Source organism: Melanotaenia boesemani, chromosome 4, assembly GCF_017639745.1.
Source record: "Melanotaenia boesemani isolate fMelBoe1 chromosome 4, fMelBoe1.pri, whole genome shotgun sequence".
In the NCBI taxonomy this organism is placed as follows: Eukaryota; Metazoa; Chordata; class Actinopteri; order Atheriniformes; family Melanotaeniidae; genus Melanotaenia; species Melanotaenia boesemani.
In genome coordinates, this window is record NC_055685.1 from 22,643,539 (window position 1) to 22,663,147 (window position 19,609).

At 38.5% G+C, this 19,609-nt stretch overlaps 1 protein-coding gene across 2 annotated transcripts in view; it reads right to left on the reverse strand.

Moving 5' to 3' along the window:
- Nucleotides 1–19,609, reverse strand: part of elfn1b (extracellular leucine-rich repeat and fibronectin type III domain containing 1b) — a 129,116-nt gene that overhangs the window by 38,332 nt on the left and 71,175 nt on the right. For both annotated transcript variants that reach the window (XR_006010115.1, XM_041984092.1), the window contains exon 3: nucleotides 4,883–4,946. The gene's annotated coding sequence lies outside the window, so the exon portion shown is untranslated. The remainder of the gene's footprint in view (nucleotides 1–4,882; nucleotides 4,947–19,609) is intronic.

A 19,609-nucleotide genomic window follows, 5' to 3' on the forward strand; every position in this document is an offset into this window, starting at 1 on the left:
AGTAGACGGCTGTGGTCTTTGCGGACACTAAATACATCCTGGTTTTTTTCTTTTTCTTTGTTCCTTTCCTGAGTTGTACATCAGCTATACTGCTCAAAACTGCCCTGGGGTACACATCCACAGAAGCCCCAAAAATGGACTAATCTGTGCACGTAAATGATGCAAAAGATTGCTGAAATGCTTTATATCCGTTGCGTAGAGCAGTGGTGAGGAACCATGGTCCTCGAGCGCTGTAGTCCTGCAGCCTTTCCATGATTCCCTGCTCCAACACATCTGATTCAAAGCACATGAATCCAACAGCCTATTTGAATTAAGTGTGTTGGAGCAGGTATACATGGAAAAATGCAGGACGAGGGCCAACGTTCCCCACCACTGGCGTAGAGCATTGCAAACTTAAATGTCCGTTTGCGAAAGCAATGTTGTTTCAGAAAAGCTTTTAAGGCCCAAAACTAATGGTTGAACATGGTTGACTAGGTTGGATGACTTGTTGCATATTTATAGTGTGGCGTTAACAAAGCTAAGTAAAGGATCTGTAATTTTATGGGTTTTTTTTCCCAAAAAGTACATTTCAAAGTGACATACATGTTTTAATTAATAAGTATTCTTCATTTTACTTTAATGAAGCAGCACTTCTCTATCAGACAATCAGTTCCCCTAAATGCCTATAATAACTTGCCACTCCTCTGTTCCCACCCAACCATCCCTCATTCTCCTGCTTCCACCTTTTTCTTCCTCTTTTCCTCTTTCTTACACACACTCACTGGTTAAGTGGTGCCAACTTGTTGAATTAGAGCTCTCCATCTTCTTCCCCACATACATACACAGATTAGCACACCATCGTACAAAACTACCATTCATCTCTGCAACCATCTCTCATACTGGACTCAGAGATAAGAAGCTTTAACAGGAAACTCTCTCTCTCTCTCTCTCTCTCTCTCTCTCTCTCGCTCTCTCTCACTCTATCACACTTACAATCTCTCTATGGAGGATCTCAACTCACAAATTTAATCTGTGGTCTTAACAGGACAAGAGGGCAGAAAGGACAAATAAAAATCACCTCATTACACACATGCACACACACATGTAGGCAGACATAGAAGATCCATTCACACACAACGGTAATGAAAAAGTCTTGAATCCTTGTCAAACATCATTGGGGTCTAAATACTGAAAGACAAGGGCAGGATGCCTCACATGTCTGGAGGAGCAGAGATGCTGTTTGTCAGGGAGAAGATTGGAATAATGGAGGGACTGGCAGAGATACAATAGTGTGTACATTTGCAGAGGATGAAATAATAATGATAATGATTAAACTCATGAATGATGAAGGTCACAGAGACAATATCAGTGATGAAACTGATGATAATGACAGTGTTCTTTCAGCCTTTATCTCATTTTTGATAATTGATCATAGCAGAGTGGGAGGAAACAATCATAGCTAGATCTGCAAAAATCTGCTGTTAATTTTGTGTCACAAATCTTTAAATTTGTAAGAAATGTGATAGAAAGAAGGAGGGTGCAGGAATAAATCTAATGATTTACTGGTGCATACAAATGGGCAACCCAATGCATCTCATAAAGTAGTCTTTATTGTTTGGGATCTTAAGCCTGCAGTAATGTGGTATATTGGGCAGCAGAAACAAGCTAGGAAAACAATACAACAAAATGGAAATTTATCCCATGTCTTTAGAAGCATTTGTTAGAAATGCCAACAATAACTCAGTTTTACAGACATAAAATTGTACTTTCACACCAACAAGGTGATTCCCACAGAGCTCTTAGATGAAACCTGGCATATATCAGCATGGTGTGGACACTGGACAAGTAGAGGACAAAACCAAAAGTAGGATGTTCTTAAAGAAAAAAACCAAAAAAAAAAAAAAAAAAAACAGTACAGCAGATGCCTTAACAGCATCCAAATGTGACGTCTTTAATGGAGAAAGCCATTCTTTAAAAAAAAAAAAAGGGGGGGGGGGGGGATACGATGATTTATACACGACCTGGACTGAAAATCATTGTCTCCAATGGTAAATGGTCTGTATTTATGTAGCGCTTTACTTCATCTGAAACGATACCCAAAGTGCTTTACATCAGAGGTCCCCAACCCTGGTCCTCAAGGCCCAATATCCTGAAGATCTTAGATGTCTCCCTGCTGCAACACACCTGATTCAAATTAAATGGTTCTGTGACAAGCTCTGCACAAATCTGCTAATGAGCCATTCATTTGAATCAGGTGTGCTGCAACAGGGAGACATCGAAGACCTGCAGGATAGTGGGCCTTGAGGACCAGGGTTGGGGACCATTGCTTTACATCATACATCACACCCATTCAAACACGCACTCATGGTGGAAGCTGCCATGCGAGGCGCTCAACCATGACCCATCAGGAGAAATTTGTTATTCAGTGTCTTGCTCAGGGAGACCTCGACATGAGCTCGACAGGCCGAGGATTGAACTGGCAACTCTCAGGCTACAAGACGACCACTCTACCCCATGAGCCAATCCGCCCAGTGAACCTCTATATAACTCAAGTAGTCAGGAATAACTTTGGCAGATAACAAAAAAAAAGCCAAAATCCAAAGAAGAGCTTTAAAGTGTGTTTCAAGAAGCTTGAACAACTATTGCCAAAGACTACTTTAAAGAAATTAGTGTTCAAACTGTGTTGAAGAAGAATAAAGCTGGTCAACCCAAAACCAAAGCTTGGTAAAAACAGTGTTTCCATTTACTATATGTTTGCCTGTTGTAACTATTAAATTGTCCTTGTAATATTTAAAGAAATGAGGGATGGCTCACTTTTTACATAATACTGTAAGTTAAATTTCAGGAAAATGTAGACCTTTATCCGCTCTCAGTAACTATACACGTTCATGTACAGGCAGCCAGGACAGCACTGAATGTAAAGAACTCTGGTACAAACATCAATACACTGTTAAACTCCACATTGGAAGTAGCTGTTTGCTGCTGTATTAAGGCTTAAAATGCTTCATAGTGAGACTTTAACTTTTAAAAAAGTGGAGAAAGAGGCTGTTTTAGTTTAGCATTTTTATGTATTTATTTATCTATTAATTTATTTTTATGTATTTATTTACTTATTTACATGCTGTTAAGAATCTGTAAAGCCTAGTCCACACCACAGGAAGTTATGTGTTGTTTACACTTTTCCTCCCTTTCTTATCTACATCATTATCAAACAGAAACGCCTGTTAAGCCGTTTATTTGCCACATCTCAAAAAGAGAAGAAGCAGCTGTCTCACTTTCCATTTTTGACCCATAAGCTGACCAATCAGAGAATCCTGGGCCCTAAAGAAACCGGAGCTAAAATGGTGTGTTTCTAATAGAAGGTGACAGTAGGCCCTGCAGTTATCCAGAGCATCAGAAAAATCTTGTTTATTGAACATTAAAGAATGTTAACATCTTCCAGCAGAGCTCCAAAGTTATAATCTTGTAAAGGAGCATAGTATGTGCTTTAGATTTCACTTACAGCCTCACAGCCTCGGAGAGAAAAATCCTCTATTTGAAGCATCTGATTAACTTAATTCTTATTTTTCTTCTTTAACATAGCTTAATTTTCTTTTTCTCCCTGCACTGTTCGTTCTGAAGATAAATGCTCCACATGCCTTTACCAGCTCATTACTTACTTTGTCTGCCTTGTGTTGGTCAATGAACCATTCAGTTTCTAGAAAGAAAAGTCATTTAGTTGCACCACAATAATGTTTAATTCATTTTCATTAATATTCTATTTTAATTAACTAATTGATTAATTAACACATATTTGTTTGTCACCAGTCCATCGCAGGGCCAAAACAACCACTTACGCTCACACTCACTCCTAGGGGGAATTTAGAGTGACCACTTAACCTTTCTGTTTAATTAATTTGAATTAATATTTCACGCATTACCCATCGTTACATGTGCACCCATCTGATATGAAACTTGAAATATCATCTTTCAGTAACCCATAGGCGAGTGTAGATGTTTAATTTCCAACATTGTTATTATTGTTGTTCATGTTGATCATATTAATTAATTAATTAATTTTCTATACCGTTTGTTCCAATTCAAGGTCCGAGAATAGCTGGAGCCTATCCCAGCAGTCGAGGGCAGAGTACACACAGGATACAGGTCGTCAGTCCATCACATAGAGAGACAAACAACCACCCAAGCTCACATTCACTCCTAGGGAAAATTAAGAGTGACCAATTAACCTAACATGCATGGCTTTGGAGGGTTGGAGGAAGCCAGAGTACCTACAGATAACCCATGCATACATAGGATGAGCATGCAAACTCCACAGAAAGACTGCTGTTTGAACCTCCCCCCAGTGACTCGAACCAGTGACCTTCTTGCTATGAAGCAGCAGTGCTAACAACCACACCACCATGCAGCCTGATAAGAGTAATAATTCAGAAATTACACAAAGTTGAAAAAAGGAATTAAATATCTTCTTTTCTAATATACCAGGTCTTAACACCCCTAAACCTGCAGAAAATATTCATCAAGTATTTGTGTTATTTATTGTGGAATGGCTCATTCAGATAGCTTTTCTCCTAAATAAATAGATAAATAACTCCAATTTCTTGTCTCTCTGTTCTCATTGACAGCTGCAGCTCTCTTCTCTGATTGCAAGCATAAACCTGGGTGGTGAATTGCCCTTGAGCAGGACTTTTTATTTGCCAAAACAACTATTCCAAGATCAGACGGCGATCAGCTAAACTGCTTTAGGTGTGAATGTGTGTAAATACAAACCAATAATACTGATTTCAGTTAATTCATTTACTAAAACTCTCATAAATAAAAATAAAAAAGCAATCTTCTAATATTCACAAACTTTATCCGTTATAATGTCTCTAAAAAGATCTCCAAGGTGTAAGGTGTTTTTTACCTTTGCAGATGGAGGTCCTCTCTGAACCAGCTGAACCTTTGGTCTCGGGCCACTTTTCACATCACTATCAAGAATAGGAAAGGGAATAAGAATGGGTGGGTGGAGAGAGAAGACAGAACAGAGGTTGGAAATTTCTGAAAATCGTTAAGCAGCATCTCAGCCAGAAAGTCTGCCACATCACAATCTGAAACAGGGGCAGCATCACAAAAATAAACAAGAAAAAAGTTATTTCAAAAGTAAAAGATACTCTTTAAATAATAAAACTTAGATTTATACAACACATTAATTGGCCCCTTTAAATCTCTATGTGTGTTGAAAAGTGAGGAGAAATTGACTGGGAAAATGAACATGAGCAGAAAAACACAGGGGATTGTTAAAATAAGGGCTGTCTAAAGTGAAAACAGAAGGGGATTCCCATTAGAGAGACAGATGAAGGGACGACGGAGGATGACAGCAACATCTGACAGTTGGCAAATTGATGATGGACAGAGAGGGGGAGTAAAGGGAAGACGAGCTTTTATTTCCAAGACTAATATGTGGCTCGGCCTCACAGGGAAAGCACAGTCTCACACAGAGTTTACAACCTTTGTCCTCGTTGTTACACAACTGAACTATCGATGTCAAGTAGATCTGTGTAAGTATGGTGGTGGTGGGGGAAGGGGTTATGTTGGAGAGTAGAGAAAAATGCCTTCAATAATTCAGATGGAGGACAAAACTGTAAAATGAAGCCTCTAACGACCTGGGAAGCTGCATCACAGTGTAATATTATTTTGTCGATCCTTCACCAGAATATGACCAGCATACTACAGAGTAGCAGACACCACAATAAGCCACGCTCATAAAAAATACCACAAAACAGACTAAATACCTCGGGCACATCATCTTTGCAAAGTTATTCTCGAGTATCCCTGTTGAGTTTTCTGACCACAAGATAAAAAGCGAAATAACCTGATTTTCTAAATTAGGATGACATGACAACACATTACCGCGTCCCAGCTAATTACATATAGTAATTTCTATTTTATTTTATTTTATTTATTTATTTTTTTTGCTTGTAGTTTGTGTTATATATTACCATCTTGTCTGGAAAGGTTTTATAAAACTGCATACAGTCCGCAAATGTACAACTTTCACCTGGGCGACAGACTGTGTCCTGTCTAGGATCGTTATTACTACCCATTTAAACTGAAATTAAACTGCTTCAAGGCAAGAAACTGCTCACAACCATAGTCACTGCTGAACAAATTGTGATATCATCAGAGCATGTTAATCATTTACAAAAATTTAAGCTCTTGGGGAGCTCAAGACTCACTGCAGAGTTCATCCACAACATCAAGTGTTACTACTTGAAAATAGGCGCACAGCATTGTAACAACAGCACTAGGGGAAAACATGTAGAAAGTACATAATGTATTCACATACTTTAAGCATGATAGAATAATTTTTTCTCTGAGATTTGGATTGGCCCTGTTTGCACACTCTTCCTTGCAACTTCTCCTGTTTATCAAATGAAGCTGCACAAACATAGTTCAACAAAAGGTTAAAAAACTTAGGAGTTAAATCCCCAACCATAATGGTACTAAAGGGCCATACACACCGATTTTGGAAAGTGCCACCATCCTTAAGGACAAGCACACCAACTGTTGAATTTGTCCCAAACAATTTGGGTTAAAATTAAGCCTATTATGGCTTTAATTACATCTAAAAGGACACCCTTCTTCCTTCTTCAACATGCTTCTCCTTCATTTTCTTGGTTACTGTGCTAACATTAACAGTGACCACACCAGTATACTGTGTTACAGAGCAATTGTGTTCGATTTAAGGATACAGGATGCTAAAAAGATATTAAAATTTGATGCAAAGGATGAATTGAGAGTGATTAATTCAATACTAATACAAATCTACTACAAAAAGTCTTGCTTATTTTTTGAGGCTTGTGCATGTGACACCTGAGTCTTTCAGTTGAAACCTAGTACTGCTTTCTTAAATAGTATTGATTTTTGCCATTGTGTCACAATACAAATGTATTTCTTCCTTATGTACAACTAAAATTCAGTCAGGGAGATTCATGGGCCATTTTTTGGTAAAGATAAATAGCCTCCAACTTGCTACGCTATAGCATCCTTGAATGTTCTCCACTGAAAAGAGACCAAACCCATCAGTCCACCATCTTACAGCAAACACTCAAATGTCGAAGTCATGAAGCATTACAAATCATTTCTGGTAGGTTTAGTCATGTCACATAACCCCCTAACATAGATAAATGTCACCATTTAGGTGCTTTGTGGTCAAAGCTGTGGTGCAACAATATTGCTATAAATCAGTTTTACTTGTCCTGTTAATTCAAACACCTGACAGACACACACTTTTGATGTGTGTAGAAATCTTCAAGAATATTTCAAGGTCAAAATATTCATGAGACTTACTTTTAAATCACACGTCAGCTCTGATCTGCAGTGAGTCGAGGAGTAGATAAGTCATTTGGTCTACAGTCAACAGCTCAAGCTTCTGCTTTAAACTAAATCTGTTAAATCTGCTGTTTGGTGCAAAAAAGATGAATAAAAACGAGCACCTTAGATAAACCTGAGAATATTTGACCACACAGAGACACACTCATCTTATCTATGCACTGCAGCTATATTTGTTTGTTTTTTTCTTTCATTACCAAAAGAGTTGTTTGGGGATGTAAAGGCAGACAGAACCAGCTCGGAGAGGAAAAGGCAGACTGAATGTGGAAGAAAGGGATGCACAAGAATGATGATGCCTGAGAAGACAAGCAGAATAGCACACTGTCACAGATGAATAAGTATTGAACGTTACTGACAGCTGAATGATACAACTAAAACATGTTGTCATTGTGCATTTGTGTGTGTCTGTGAAGTCCTAAGAGCCTGTTGGACAGACTACAGAACAGAAAACAGTCAAATGTTCAGTAAACATCTCTGAGCTCCACAGCTCTGATCTCTTCTGCAGGGATGATGTTTTTCAAACTTAACAAATGCTCTATGATCACTGCAGGTAAAGACGAACTGTACACCAGCACATAGCAATCCAGACGATTTAGTTTCTGAAGTCATTTTTGGCTTCAGTTCACCTGACTGTTATTTACGTCATCTGACATTAAAGACAACACAAACGAAAATCATTCAGGTGAAACAGCGTGATGTGGAGGAGGAAGCAGATGAGGTCCAGTAGGATGAAAAAAAAAAAAAATGACAGAGGAGAAACAAAGGGGAAAACACAAGGGGAGAGATGGATGAGAAGCCTGCAGAAAACAAGCAATAGCTGAAAAATGAGGTTCCAATGCAGTACTGTTGGTAAATTAGCTAAACATAGAAACTACTATGGAGCAGTCACACACACACACACACACACACACACACACACACACACACACACACACACACACACACACACACACACACACACACACACACATCACACTCTTTAGCCATTCCTAATGCATCAGCAGCTTGTTTGCTCCTCCGTAGTCCCCTTGACTACGAATGATGAGGACAGCAGAGGGATGTGCTGGGTGTTCATTGTTATCCTCACAGACTCATGCTTGTAAAGGCTAAAACCACAGTGACCAGCAAGCCCAGGAGCAGTGTGAGTGAGTCAGACTCTGCTGGTCTGCATCAACGGGAGGTCTGCAGTGTGGGTTATCTGATTTGTTGTGGAAAAAAAAGAAAAGAAAAAAAGAAAACAGGGTGGCCGCAGGCAAGCTCAGGGCATGCTGAGCCGGTCATGGCAGCCTCTGTCTGGCTCTTTCAGTGGTCATTACACTTGACTTCTAAGCAACATATGTACTGCATATGTATTTACCATGTGATATATGTTTAAAGTGTGTGTTGCTTTTTAAAGACAACCAAAGTCAAGTCAAATTGAAAAGCTGGATGAAAATACAGGAAGCTGTTCACTCCCCGCCTGGCATTAAATGGCAGAGAGATTTAGCGATCTTTATCCTTCTTTGCAGTCCAGAGCAAACATGCTCCCATCAAAACCCTGAGTGTTTGCACTTAAGAGTGAATGGCAGTCTACAGGACTCCAAATGAATGCACAGACTTAAACCTGCTCTGTGGGACATCAGAAGACTCTTCCACAGTATTACAGATTACTTCAATGTCTTTGTGGACTCAACAAAAATCTGTTCTAAAGGACAAACTCTGGGTGACAAAAGCAATCAAAACCTTTCTAGATAAGAAAAAGAGAGAACTAAAGAGGTGATCAGAGGGTGAGGAGAACACCTGCCATAAGAGGACGGAGGACAATCTGTAGCAAAAGCTTTCTGAAGGAGGCTTAAAATGTGGTGAGGACAATCAAGCAAGTAGACAAGCCAAGTGGACAGCTATCAGGTAAAATGTTCATGCAGATCACTCTTGGGCATAATGGCCCTCTCTTTTCCACTTCACAACATAAGTGTATACTCTCCTACACCACTTTGATGATTCACAAGGTAAGGTGTATGAGATGAAACTTACAAGTCAGTCATTTCTTGTCAAGGTGCTTTTCAAATCAATTGTGAAGCATTTCTATTTTAAAGGGATGGAAAACATGACTTTTGAGATGGGGATTAGCTTCTGAGTGGGTGAGCAGAAAGCTGAGCAGGGAAGAACACAGGCATACAATGTTAATGAACCCAGGCCTGATAATTGTAGCTTACAAGCAGAGAGCAGGCAGTATTCTCTTAGATGTTGTGGGGAGTGGTGAAGTGGGTGGAGTTATTTTAGGCTACCAAGATTTTGTAAGCATTGAAGGTTTCATTAATTTCCTGCCTGTGATTGGCAGCCCCGGCGTGCCTTAGGCTTGAATGTGTATTAAACTGTCCCAGTTGTACTGTCAGTACAAAAATGAGCAACTGTGCATTTGAATATCAATTTCTTATTTTGGGGAGCTCTTGGCTGGGAAATATTCAAACAACTCATCTTACAACAAACTGTGGTGCAAGATGAGGTGCACTAGAAACTTAGTAAAACAGCTTTCTGTTAGATCACTTGTGAAAGCACAAGTCATGGAGAGGCCTTCTCTGGATATTCTGCAACTGTGATCCACACATCTGGTACCAAATATATAATTTTTTTCATATCCTTAAACAGCGCCCATTGAAGCATCCTATATTTGGCAGGAGGTATCGCACATGTCAGACATGAGAGAGAATTTGTCACTCTTAAATACATCTATAAAAGCATTTCAATAATGTGAAAACGTCATCTTCTGGTGTTTCATTTAATAGGCCGCTAAGCCCTCGTAACCTACAAAGAAGCAATACTTTTCAAGAAATGGTTAAAATAATGGGTAAATATACAATAACAATAGAAAAATGGTCAAAACTTGTGTTGTTTTGTTCTTTCGTGATGCACTTTGTGATTTTTTTCCTTCAAGGGGCTATATAAATAAACATTTACTTACTTTCTTACTTAACTTGCAACTCTGATACCCATCCCGAATGACCGAGCTTCTCATTTTATCTCTAAGGGAGAGTCCAAGCCACACTATGAAGGAAACTCATTTTGGCCACTTGTATGCGATCTCATTCTTTCTGTCACTACCTACAGCTTGTAACCATAGGTGATATGTACATTGATCAGTGAACTGAGAGCTTCAAATTTTGCACCAGCTCCTTCGTTACCTCAACAGACCGATGCAGAGTCTGCATCACTGCAGAGGCAGCACCAATCTGCCAGCTGATCTCCCACTTCATCCTTCCTTTACTTGTGAATAAGACCCTGAGATACTTAAACTTCTTCACTTGCAGCAGGACCCCATTTCCAGCGAGGACAGTCCACCCTTTTCCTGCTGAGGACCATGGTGCTCATTTAGAGGATTTGGAGGTGCTGATTCTTATCCCAACTTCTTCACACTCGGCTGCGAATGACTCCATCGAGAGTTGGAGATCACAACCTGATGAAGCTAACAGAACCACATCATCTGCAAAAGGTAGAGATCCAGTCCTGAAGCCACCAAACCAGATCCCCTCATCACCTCAGCCGAGTCTGACAATTCTGTCCATAAAAGTTATGAACACAATTGGTGACAAAGGGCAGCCAGCAGAGTTCCACCGTTACCCTTGCAATTTATAAATTTACAAGAAAATCTGTAATTCAAAACAACAACAGTAAAGAACAGTTTTATTTGACTTTGATATAAATAACAGTACAGTTCTAGCATCAGAGCTTAAAACAGAACTCCCATGGTCATGAAGGAAGACATAATTGTTTTCAGTCATTGCTTTCAGCTTGCTGTGCTGGGTCTTTCTCTCTCTGGCAAGGCATCAGACTTGCTTCTGTGGGTAGCCCAACAATGTTTTGCTAGGCATCGTAATAATGTTTCCTCAAACAAATGGAAGAGGCATTCAGAAGCAACTGTACATATATTGCACCCACAGCCTGTCAGCATGCACAGTCACGACAAAAAGAAAAATATCTATTTCCTGCTAATAGTGGCACTTCCAACACATGCTGACAAGCCGCTGCTGCAAACTGGGCAAAGTAACAAACATATCTTCATTTACACACACACCTAAAACACACTGCCTGAAAGCTGAATGCTGATTTGCTAATGAGCTGTCATGGTGACAGATACTGCCATTTAATTGGCTGGTAAAGGAGGCAATTAGAATTCAGTGCATCAATGCACATCAGAGAGTCTGGGCTGAAGGTTTCTGTACATTACGTTTGAGAATGTGTGCTTCAAAGTGAGACACAGTTGAAGGCTGCAGGCATGTCACTCACTTCTTTAAATTATTAATTCATATGATCCTGTTTAACTGCTCTGTGATCTTAAACTCAGTCTGGATATAAGTATGCACGAGTAGGTGTATGTGTTACTTTCCATGCAGGGTGTTTCCCTCTGCAACTCTGCCTTTCATTTCAGTCTCTCTACTTTTATTATAAAACCACTTTCATCACTCCTCCTGCACACCTTGTTTCTCTTCTTCATCCTATACTCTTTATGTCCATGTCTCCCCCCTTTTCTCTCTCCTGTTTTCCTTCCAACTCCACCATCTGCCTGCTCAGTATGCAGCATCTGTGCAACAGTTTACTCATCTTTCCTCAGTTCTCATTCTTCATTTTCTTCCTGTTGTTTTCACACAAACATCTTTCTTTCTTCATATCTGTCACTTTAATGCCATTTGTTGATCCTCACCATTTTATCTATCTATTTCAGATCAGACTGTCTGAGTCAGAGTGTCATGGGCTGTCCTCTTGTTGCTTAGTTGGGAGTTTGATTTTTCTAAAGGCACTAAAATCCCAAGCATCTCTGGCTTTACATATCTGTGCTGCAGCCATTACAGTGTGAGCACCTGCGTGAAAAGCAGGTGCTGTCAAGCATATTCTAAGTAAATGAGTGCAGACCCAACCATCTTACATTCCTTGTGGCCATCATAATGAACTACTTGGCATTATCTGCTAGGCATGAAAGTACAAGCTCAAAAATAATGTCCTTCTCTTTTCTCTTGTCTTTCTTTGTATTTGTCTCTTGTTTTTCTTACATATGGCCAAAAACTATTACCCCAACTCTCCTAAATAATTTAAAGTGTTTTCAAAGTTTCCATCCATGTGTATTATTGTATTTGTTTATTACTGGTGCAGGTGAACGAGTATTTGTGTGCAGGGTATCTTGTAGGGCCAAGTGTGGATCAGTGACCTTCGCAGTGCTACATTTTTAAAACAGGGTGTGAATAATAGATTAAGTTAGAACAAGTTAGAATAAAACAGTGAAGGAAGAAATATAAATTAAAATAATCTGATTTACAGAGATGGGGACTAAGGGAGGGAGGAACAGATAAAGGAGGAAAAAGGATTCGACAAAGTTCAAAGAGAAGGGATAAGTGGACATAGATGAATGACACTGTAGAGGAATGCCTTTTACAAAGATGTGACTATTACATTATGTAATATTACTTGTTAAGCAGTTAATCCAAGACAACAGCTACTTGGCAACATCCGATTTTTAATTGTGAGTAAATCACATTCAAACCACTGTCATGCACACTTCAGGTTAAATGCTTTTAACTGAACAAACCAAAGGCTCACTATGGAGTAAAAATGCTGTCAGTAAAACCTCCTACAAACACAGCACATAGAGTGATATAAAGTTAAAATATTATTTGAACTAATAAACCACTCACAAAAAGCTAAGCAAATGTATCTGTGAATATCCCATGAAAAAATTAGAGTTATGGAAGTGAGATTGAAAATGTATAATTAACAGAGCATAAAACAGCCACATTCTTAATGTGGAAAGTATCATAAAATGTATTAATGGCTTGGCGGAGGCATGCACTCTCTCAGTGCTTCTAGTTGTTTCTAACTACTTATTTGAAGTGAAACATTTTGTATTTCTAATCCAGGAACTTGTGTCTTCATGTGGTGCAGTGTATGTATAAAAACGACTTTACCGAGCAATAATTGAAGATGAACAGTGATGGCTTGATTTGATCCCAGCATTGCAGATTATTTCCATGTGTAACTCATTTGCCATTTTTAACTCAAAGTCTTGCTTTTTTATTAAAAAGTTTGTGTTATTGGAAATACATTGCTTTCCCTAAAATTCTGAGGTCATTATCTTACAATAATAAATTCTGTATCTCAAAATTATGCCTTGCTATCTCACAAATAACAGAAACGATCATGTAATGAGATTCTTTTTTCATAATTATCGAATTGTAATTTGCTAATTACGAGAAGAAATGAGGTGATTATCTGTCACCACTGAGAAGACAGAACTGTGGTAACACTTTCTGATTTCATTTGCGTTGATTTCCCTTTTGGTTTGGCATTTGAAAACATGGATATTACTGGGTAATGCTGATGCTAATTTTACTAGTCTGTTTTATCATTTGTGTGAGAAACTAGTCAGACATCCTGACAATATAATGTTGGAATGGAAGGTTAATGTCAAAGCTGGTATATCACACATTCTGCAGACTTTGATGTACAGCAATTCCCACTGAAAATGACGTATAAGCATAACCATCATGTAAACACTGTGCATGCACCATATTAAGACCTTGTTCCGACTGACATGAAATCCTGATGCTTACTACTGATCTGCCTTGTAAATGCTCTGACCTGCTAAATCAGCACAGAGTGCTTCAAAGGTGTACATCAAAAATGCACCCAACTTATCTAAATAGGTTATCTTATCTTAGTATTATGGCACCGTAAGGCAACAACAGTAAAAGTAGAGCAAGAGATAATGGTTTAATAAAACAGTTCCTCATAAGGTCACAGGAAACAGCTGCTGTCATCAATTCTTGTTTTAGTAGGAGAGTAAGTCACAACTTTCTCTTTCTTTTTACAAATGCAAAATGTTTCATTTTCTTTCTGGCTTCTACACAAGTTTAATAAAAATGAAAAGAACACAACAGCATTACATCAATCAGCCACAACATTAATATCACTGCTACAGGTGAAAAGCATCAGTTCTATTACAAAGACATCTTCAGCTTGATGACTTTGCCTCCAAACTCCACAGATTCCCGTCAGACAGCTTTACTGCAGGACATACTGGACAATGTAGACCATTTCCTTGCTACCCATAGGACCTGATACATCTTCTACCATCCCAGTGCCAGACTGTTGTGGCAATAAAAAGAGGTTTTTCACAATATTAGGCAGGCTGCTTCACTGCAAGCTGGTGGCTTGGCGCAAACTTAACCGGTTTAAAAGTTCTGATAATGCTTCTGCACAAACAGAAACTGAGTATACTCGCAGCCAGTTGATTAGATTTCTGGGGATTGATGCTCACAATGCAGCACAAACTCTTGGCCTCTCTGACTTCCACCTTCCTTTGTGAGGACAGCTTTGATTTGACATTTGGGGAGAATGTCCTTCTTCATCACTCCTGCCCATTGTGGAGATCTTCTGTCACTCCATACTATAGAAAATCTATCGAAACTCTCAACTTTGAAGTCCTCCAGATAACAAATGATCAAAACAAATGAGTTCCCGCTCATCAGCAAACCATCGACTACTCTGCTGCAGATGCTCATTAAATTCAGAGATAGTAAAAATGAGCTCTGAAAGAAACAACCTTATGGCTGCTCTTTGCCTTGTGCTGGTGCAGAGAAATGAGAAAGGAAGTACACTTGGAGAGAGGCTTAAAGGTGGTTTGCTGACAAATCTCATGAGAGACAAAAAATCATCGTGGGACAGGCAAAACCTGTCTTCAGATAATTCATGTTTTTAGCAAACTTAACTTAGTTTTGTTGGGTTAGCTTCATACAAACAGTCTCCTGAAAAGCAAGAGAAGCTGCCAGCCACATCATGCTCTGCTCAGTCAATAAATTGGCCAAACACTCAATCAGTGAATGCATTTGCACCATAAAAGCTCACACGAACAGGAGCAAACAACACTGGCACTTCTATGGTCTACTAAAACAGAACCTTGGTCATCGTATAATAAATTAAACTCACCTCAGTGTGTGGTAAGACGCTCTGCTCCTCTGTGCCTTTGTGCTAATATTGATGACATCTTTCATAAATCATGTAATTTTTTTATTGTGCAGTGAAAGATACCATCTAAAGAGCCGGTCACCAAGGAGCACCCACAGGTGAAAGATGGCAATTTAGGTGACAGTGAGGATAAAATGTATTTCACTTCTCATTGTCCTAATTGTGGAACGGCCTCAAAGAAAAAATAAAAAATAAAATGCAAACCATAAGACACATCCCTTTTTATTACTTACTAATGCTGAAGAAGAAAGGTTCGCTCTTTAGAAAGTTACAGAATCCTTTAGTGCTACTATGAAAACAAAGCCTTTTAACTAAATGCTATTCCTCTATGTTCTATTAAAGATTACAATATGTTTGTAATTACTCACTAAAGGATATATTATAATGAGGTTATGTGTTTCTACACAACCACCAGCATGTATTCCCTCAGTCAGCATTGCATCGCTTGTTTTTAGTAAAAATAAAGTATAGGGATATCATTTCACTGTGTTGCAGCATGGATATATTAAGGTATAATATGTTTTAATTTAGATGTTGTTCAGGAGAAGTGTTTCACCAATGTTCATTTTTCTTTCTTTTTATCATTCAGATGATTTCTCAAGTCATTTGTTCTACTAGTATGTTCTGTTGCATGCGCTGCAGGAACATGAGAAACAGTTTGTCGTCAGCTTGTGCGCAGTGGGTATGTGTGTGCGATGTGTGTATGGCTGCTAGTTTACGTGTGTGTCGTGGTCACTTTGCATGTCCTGGCTGCCTCAAGAAAATACACATATTAAATTTTTTTTTTTTAAAAAAGCAGTGTGGGGTGAATAAAGTTGCCAAAATTGAGAGTTGAGTCCAGTCTACTTTAAGGGTGCAGCAACTGTAGCTGTTAAAGTTGCAGGTAGCACCTATATTCCCCTATGTGTTAAAACATCTCTATGACCAGTTTTTGGTTTTTCTATTGTAGACTACAAAAATGTGGTGGGACAATATACTATCTCCACTTACAAGTTTAAACAGGTTAGAATTGTATTTTATGTCAGTGATCTTTATGGAACTTCAGCCACTATAAGCACCAGTAATGCTTCCTGCAAGCATGAATATGGGTTTAGCCTTCCAAGCTGATTTCACTGCCCAGCAAAAATGTATTTTCTTCTATTTATCCTTTAAACAGACAGATGAGTATGATTCTTTTTGTTAGTTACATAAATATTGAATTTCATTATGATCCATAGATAATTATACACTCATTATTGGATTGTTTTAAGTGTTTTTAGAAATAACGAAAATGAATCAAGTATCTATATTTAAAAAGAAAAAAAATGTGAGTTCATCTCATCCATTTGAACAAAGACTTAACTTTTAAATTGGATAAATAGCTAACAGGAAATTGCAGGTTCTTTTGGTAACATGGACCCTGTAAATTGTACACTACAGTCAAACTCCACTTATTCAGACTAGACAGATTTGATTGAATTTATTGTCTCAATGCCACTCCAATGCATTATGTAGTTTTGTTTTCTAAACCTAACAAAGCAGCCATTGGAAACAAAATTAGAAAGATCTCAGAAACACAATGAGCAGTGGCTGACAACAAGAATAAGAATTAAATAAAAGTAACAAAAGATGAATGATAGTAAGTCTCAAAAACTTTACAAAACTAAGTAAGATGAAAAATTAGTTAATTAACATCACACTGTGAAATGAAACTAAAAACTTTTCAATAGAGAAGTCCAGAACCACATACCTCGATCTCTAGCCCAGAATTCTAAGGCCATGTTCACATGGGGACAAGTTTAGGAGTAACCACTAAATATTTTGTCATTGTTTGGAGTTTTGCCCACATGGAACCAGCCTATTGGGAGCCCCAAAACACAACGTTTTTAAACCAGGTCCCAGAGGTCCACATAAATGTCTTCTGTTTAGCTTGAGTCTTTGACGTCTTTTTCTTTTTATGCTTGTTTACATCATGAGTTTTTGTGCACGTTCCATGTCTCATTTACTATTTTTGGTGTATTCATGTTGCAGCATTGCAGTGTTACTTACAGGCCTGGTATATATACGACAGTGTTTTTGGTGGTTTTGTTGTACCAAGTCAAATTTACTGTTTCTCAGCATTTACCAATATAGAACTTACTAAGTAAATTCATTAGCATTAGAACAGAGGTAAAAGCCATTGGTTAGCCACAATATGACCATAAGAAGGAGAAAAGGAGTAAATATATAGTGTAGTCATCTGTTCTGTTATATTGTATTTTTCTTTTATGACTGTTTCACTGTTAATGAAAAAACAAAATGTGCCATAGGCTGTCAACTTGTTCCTTTGTACTTGTGTTTTTCTTCATGTTACTTTTTCTTTAAACTCGAAGAGTGTGTATAAAGTTCACTTCATTTTGAAAATCCTTCATAAAATATGTTATAAATAAGAAAAAAATCTCAAATGTTCAGTATACTTAGTCATCTAATGTGTCTTCTTTATATTATTTTGCAATCTAAACTTTGTATGCTTATATGTACACATCATCTTTTTAGAGTTCAATCATCTAATTGTTGGTAACATTAGTTTATTATTAAAAGCACTATTCACTTGTTTACATTTCTATTTGATTTTAATTTTGGGAGGGTTTCACCTTAACCTATAAAGAGCCTTTATTTGGTTCTGCATACAAAAGAGAAAAACAAAGCCATTTAGCAATTTTATCATTCTTACTGTAAAACTAGATGGTTAATTATATAATTAATGAGGTGGTTATTTTTATTTTTTATTTGATGATACATAAAGTTTGCAAGATTTAAATACTAACTAATTCAGACATTAAGGGCCTTTAACATGGGAACTGCAAGACCTATATGTGTCATCAGGACTTAATGGTTTAAAAGGGGCAGTTATTTTGAACAAGGACAGGGAAGTAATTTCCAGCAGAAATCAGGCTCCTTGCACTTTAAAGGTGATGGTACAATATCTTATGACCATCTAAACTTCTGAGTACCAAGTTTTAAAATTGTGAGGATAGAAACCAGAGGAGAAGGTGCCATACTTTTTCCCCCACTCATCATATTTGTATTGGAAAATAATGTAAAGGACATCATCTGTTCGGGCTCTGAACAGGTCTCTCTTGTATCTCTCCTGCCTGTCTCGCTCGAACACTTTCTTATGCTCTCTGTCACAGGAACACACACATGTACACACCTCTAACCTCACTTCACGTCTCATCACCCCCATGACCCACATAGACCAAGAACTGATACAAACAGCCCAGAAAGAGATAGAAAAAAAGAACACGAAATGAAAGCCAGGGATTGGAAGACCAAAGGAGGATGACAGGAGGCAGAGAGAAAGCAGGAAAGACAGCAGCTGCAGTGGGGATGCTGAGGGCAAGATGTGAGGATGAATTTGTGGGAACGCAGGGCGAAAAAGGTAAGAGGGAGGAGAAATGGAGCTGGATGATGTAGCTGGTAAGTGATAGACTGAGCAGTGGGAGAGGTAGAGTAAGGTCAGATAGAGAGATGGATAGAAGGAGAAGAGAGGAGTGAAAAGGAAATGTGGGTCGACGGAGTGCAGCTGCATCGGGAGAGAGCTGAGATGAGGAGGGTAAAAAGGGGGAGAGACAGGAGGCAGGAAATCAGTTGAGCAGACAGAATGTAGAGGATGTGTAGAAAGGATTAATGGAGGGGGTGAAGATGAGAGAGAGGTAGAAAGAGAGGAGGATGAAGGGGAGAGATGCGGCGTAACAGTCATCAGTATTCCAGCCTTGTACTCAGTTTCCAGCCAAGACAAATGCAAGCCAACATCAGGGAGGAAGTGGATCAGCTGAAAACACATCAACCTCTCCCTCTGTCACCCTGCTCCCCTTTCTCTATTTTTCTCTTTATCTCACCCCTAACCCCTAAAAGAAGAAGGACCTTATAGCTGCAGTAGCTCAGAGTGTGGACCTTCCCCAATATTGTGCAAATACACAGACATAAAGCACCATAAATAAACAACGGAGTGAGTCATGCTCAACCTTTACCCAGGTTATTTCAGCAGCATAGGACACATGCTTTGAGACAGTGAGAGCATAAGTCTAATCCTCCAAAGGACATATTACAGGTGTCATCAAGTCAAGATTGTTTATTGTCATACTTTATTAATCTCTAAGCCTTGTGAGTATCAAAGGATTGAAAAAATACTAATTTATGTGTTAGTTTTTTTTGTTAAAATGTGCAAAAAATTTACTAAATTACAGGCTTAGATTAGCTAATCAGCTTGACACAAAGTACCAATCTTAAAATAGATTAAATATTA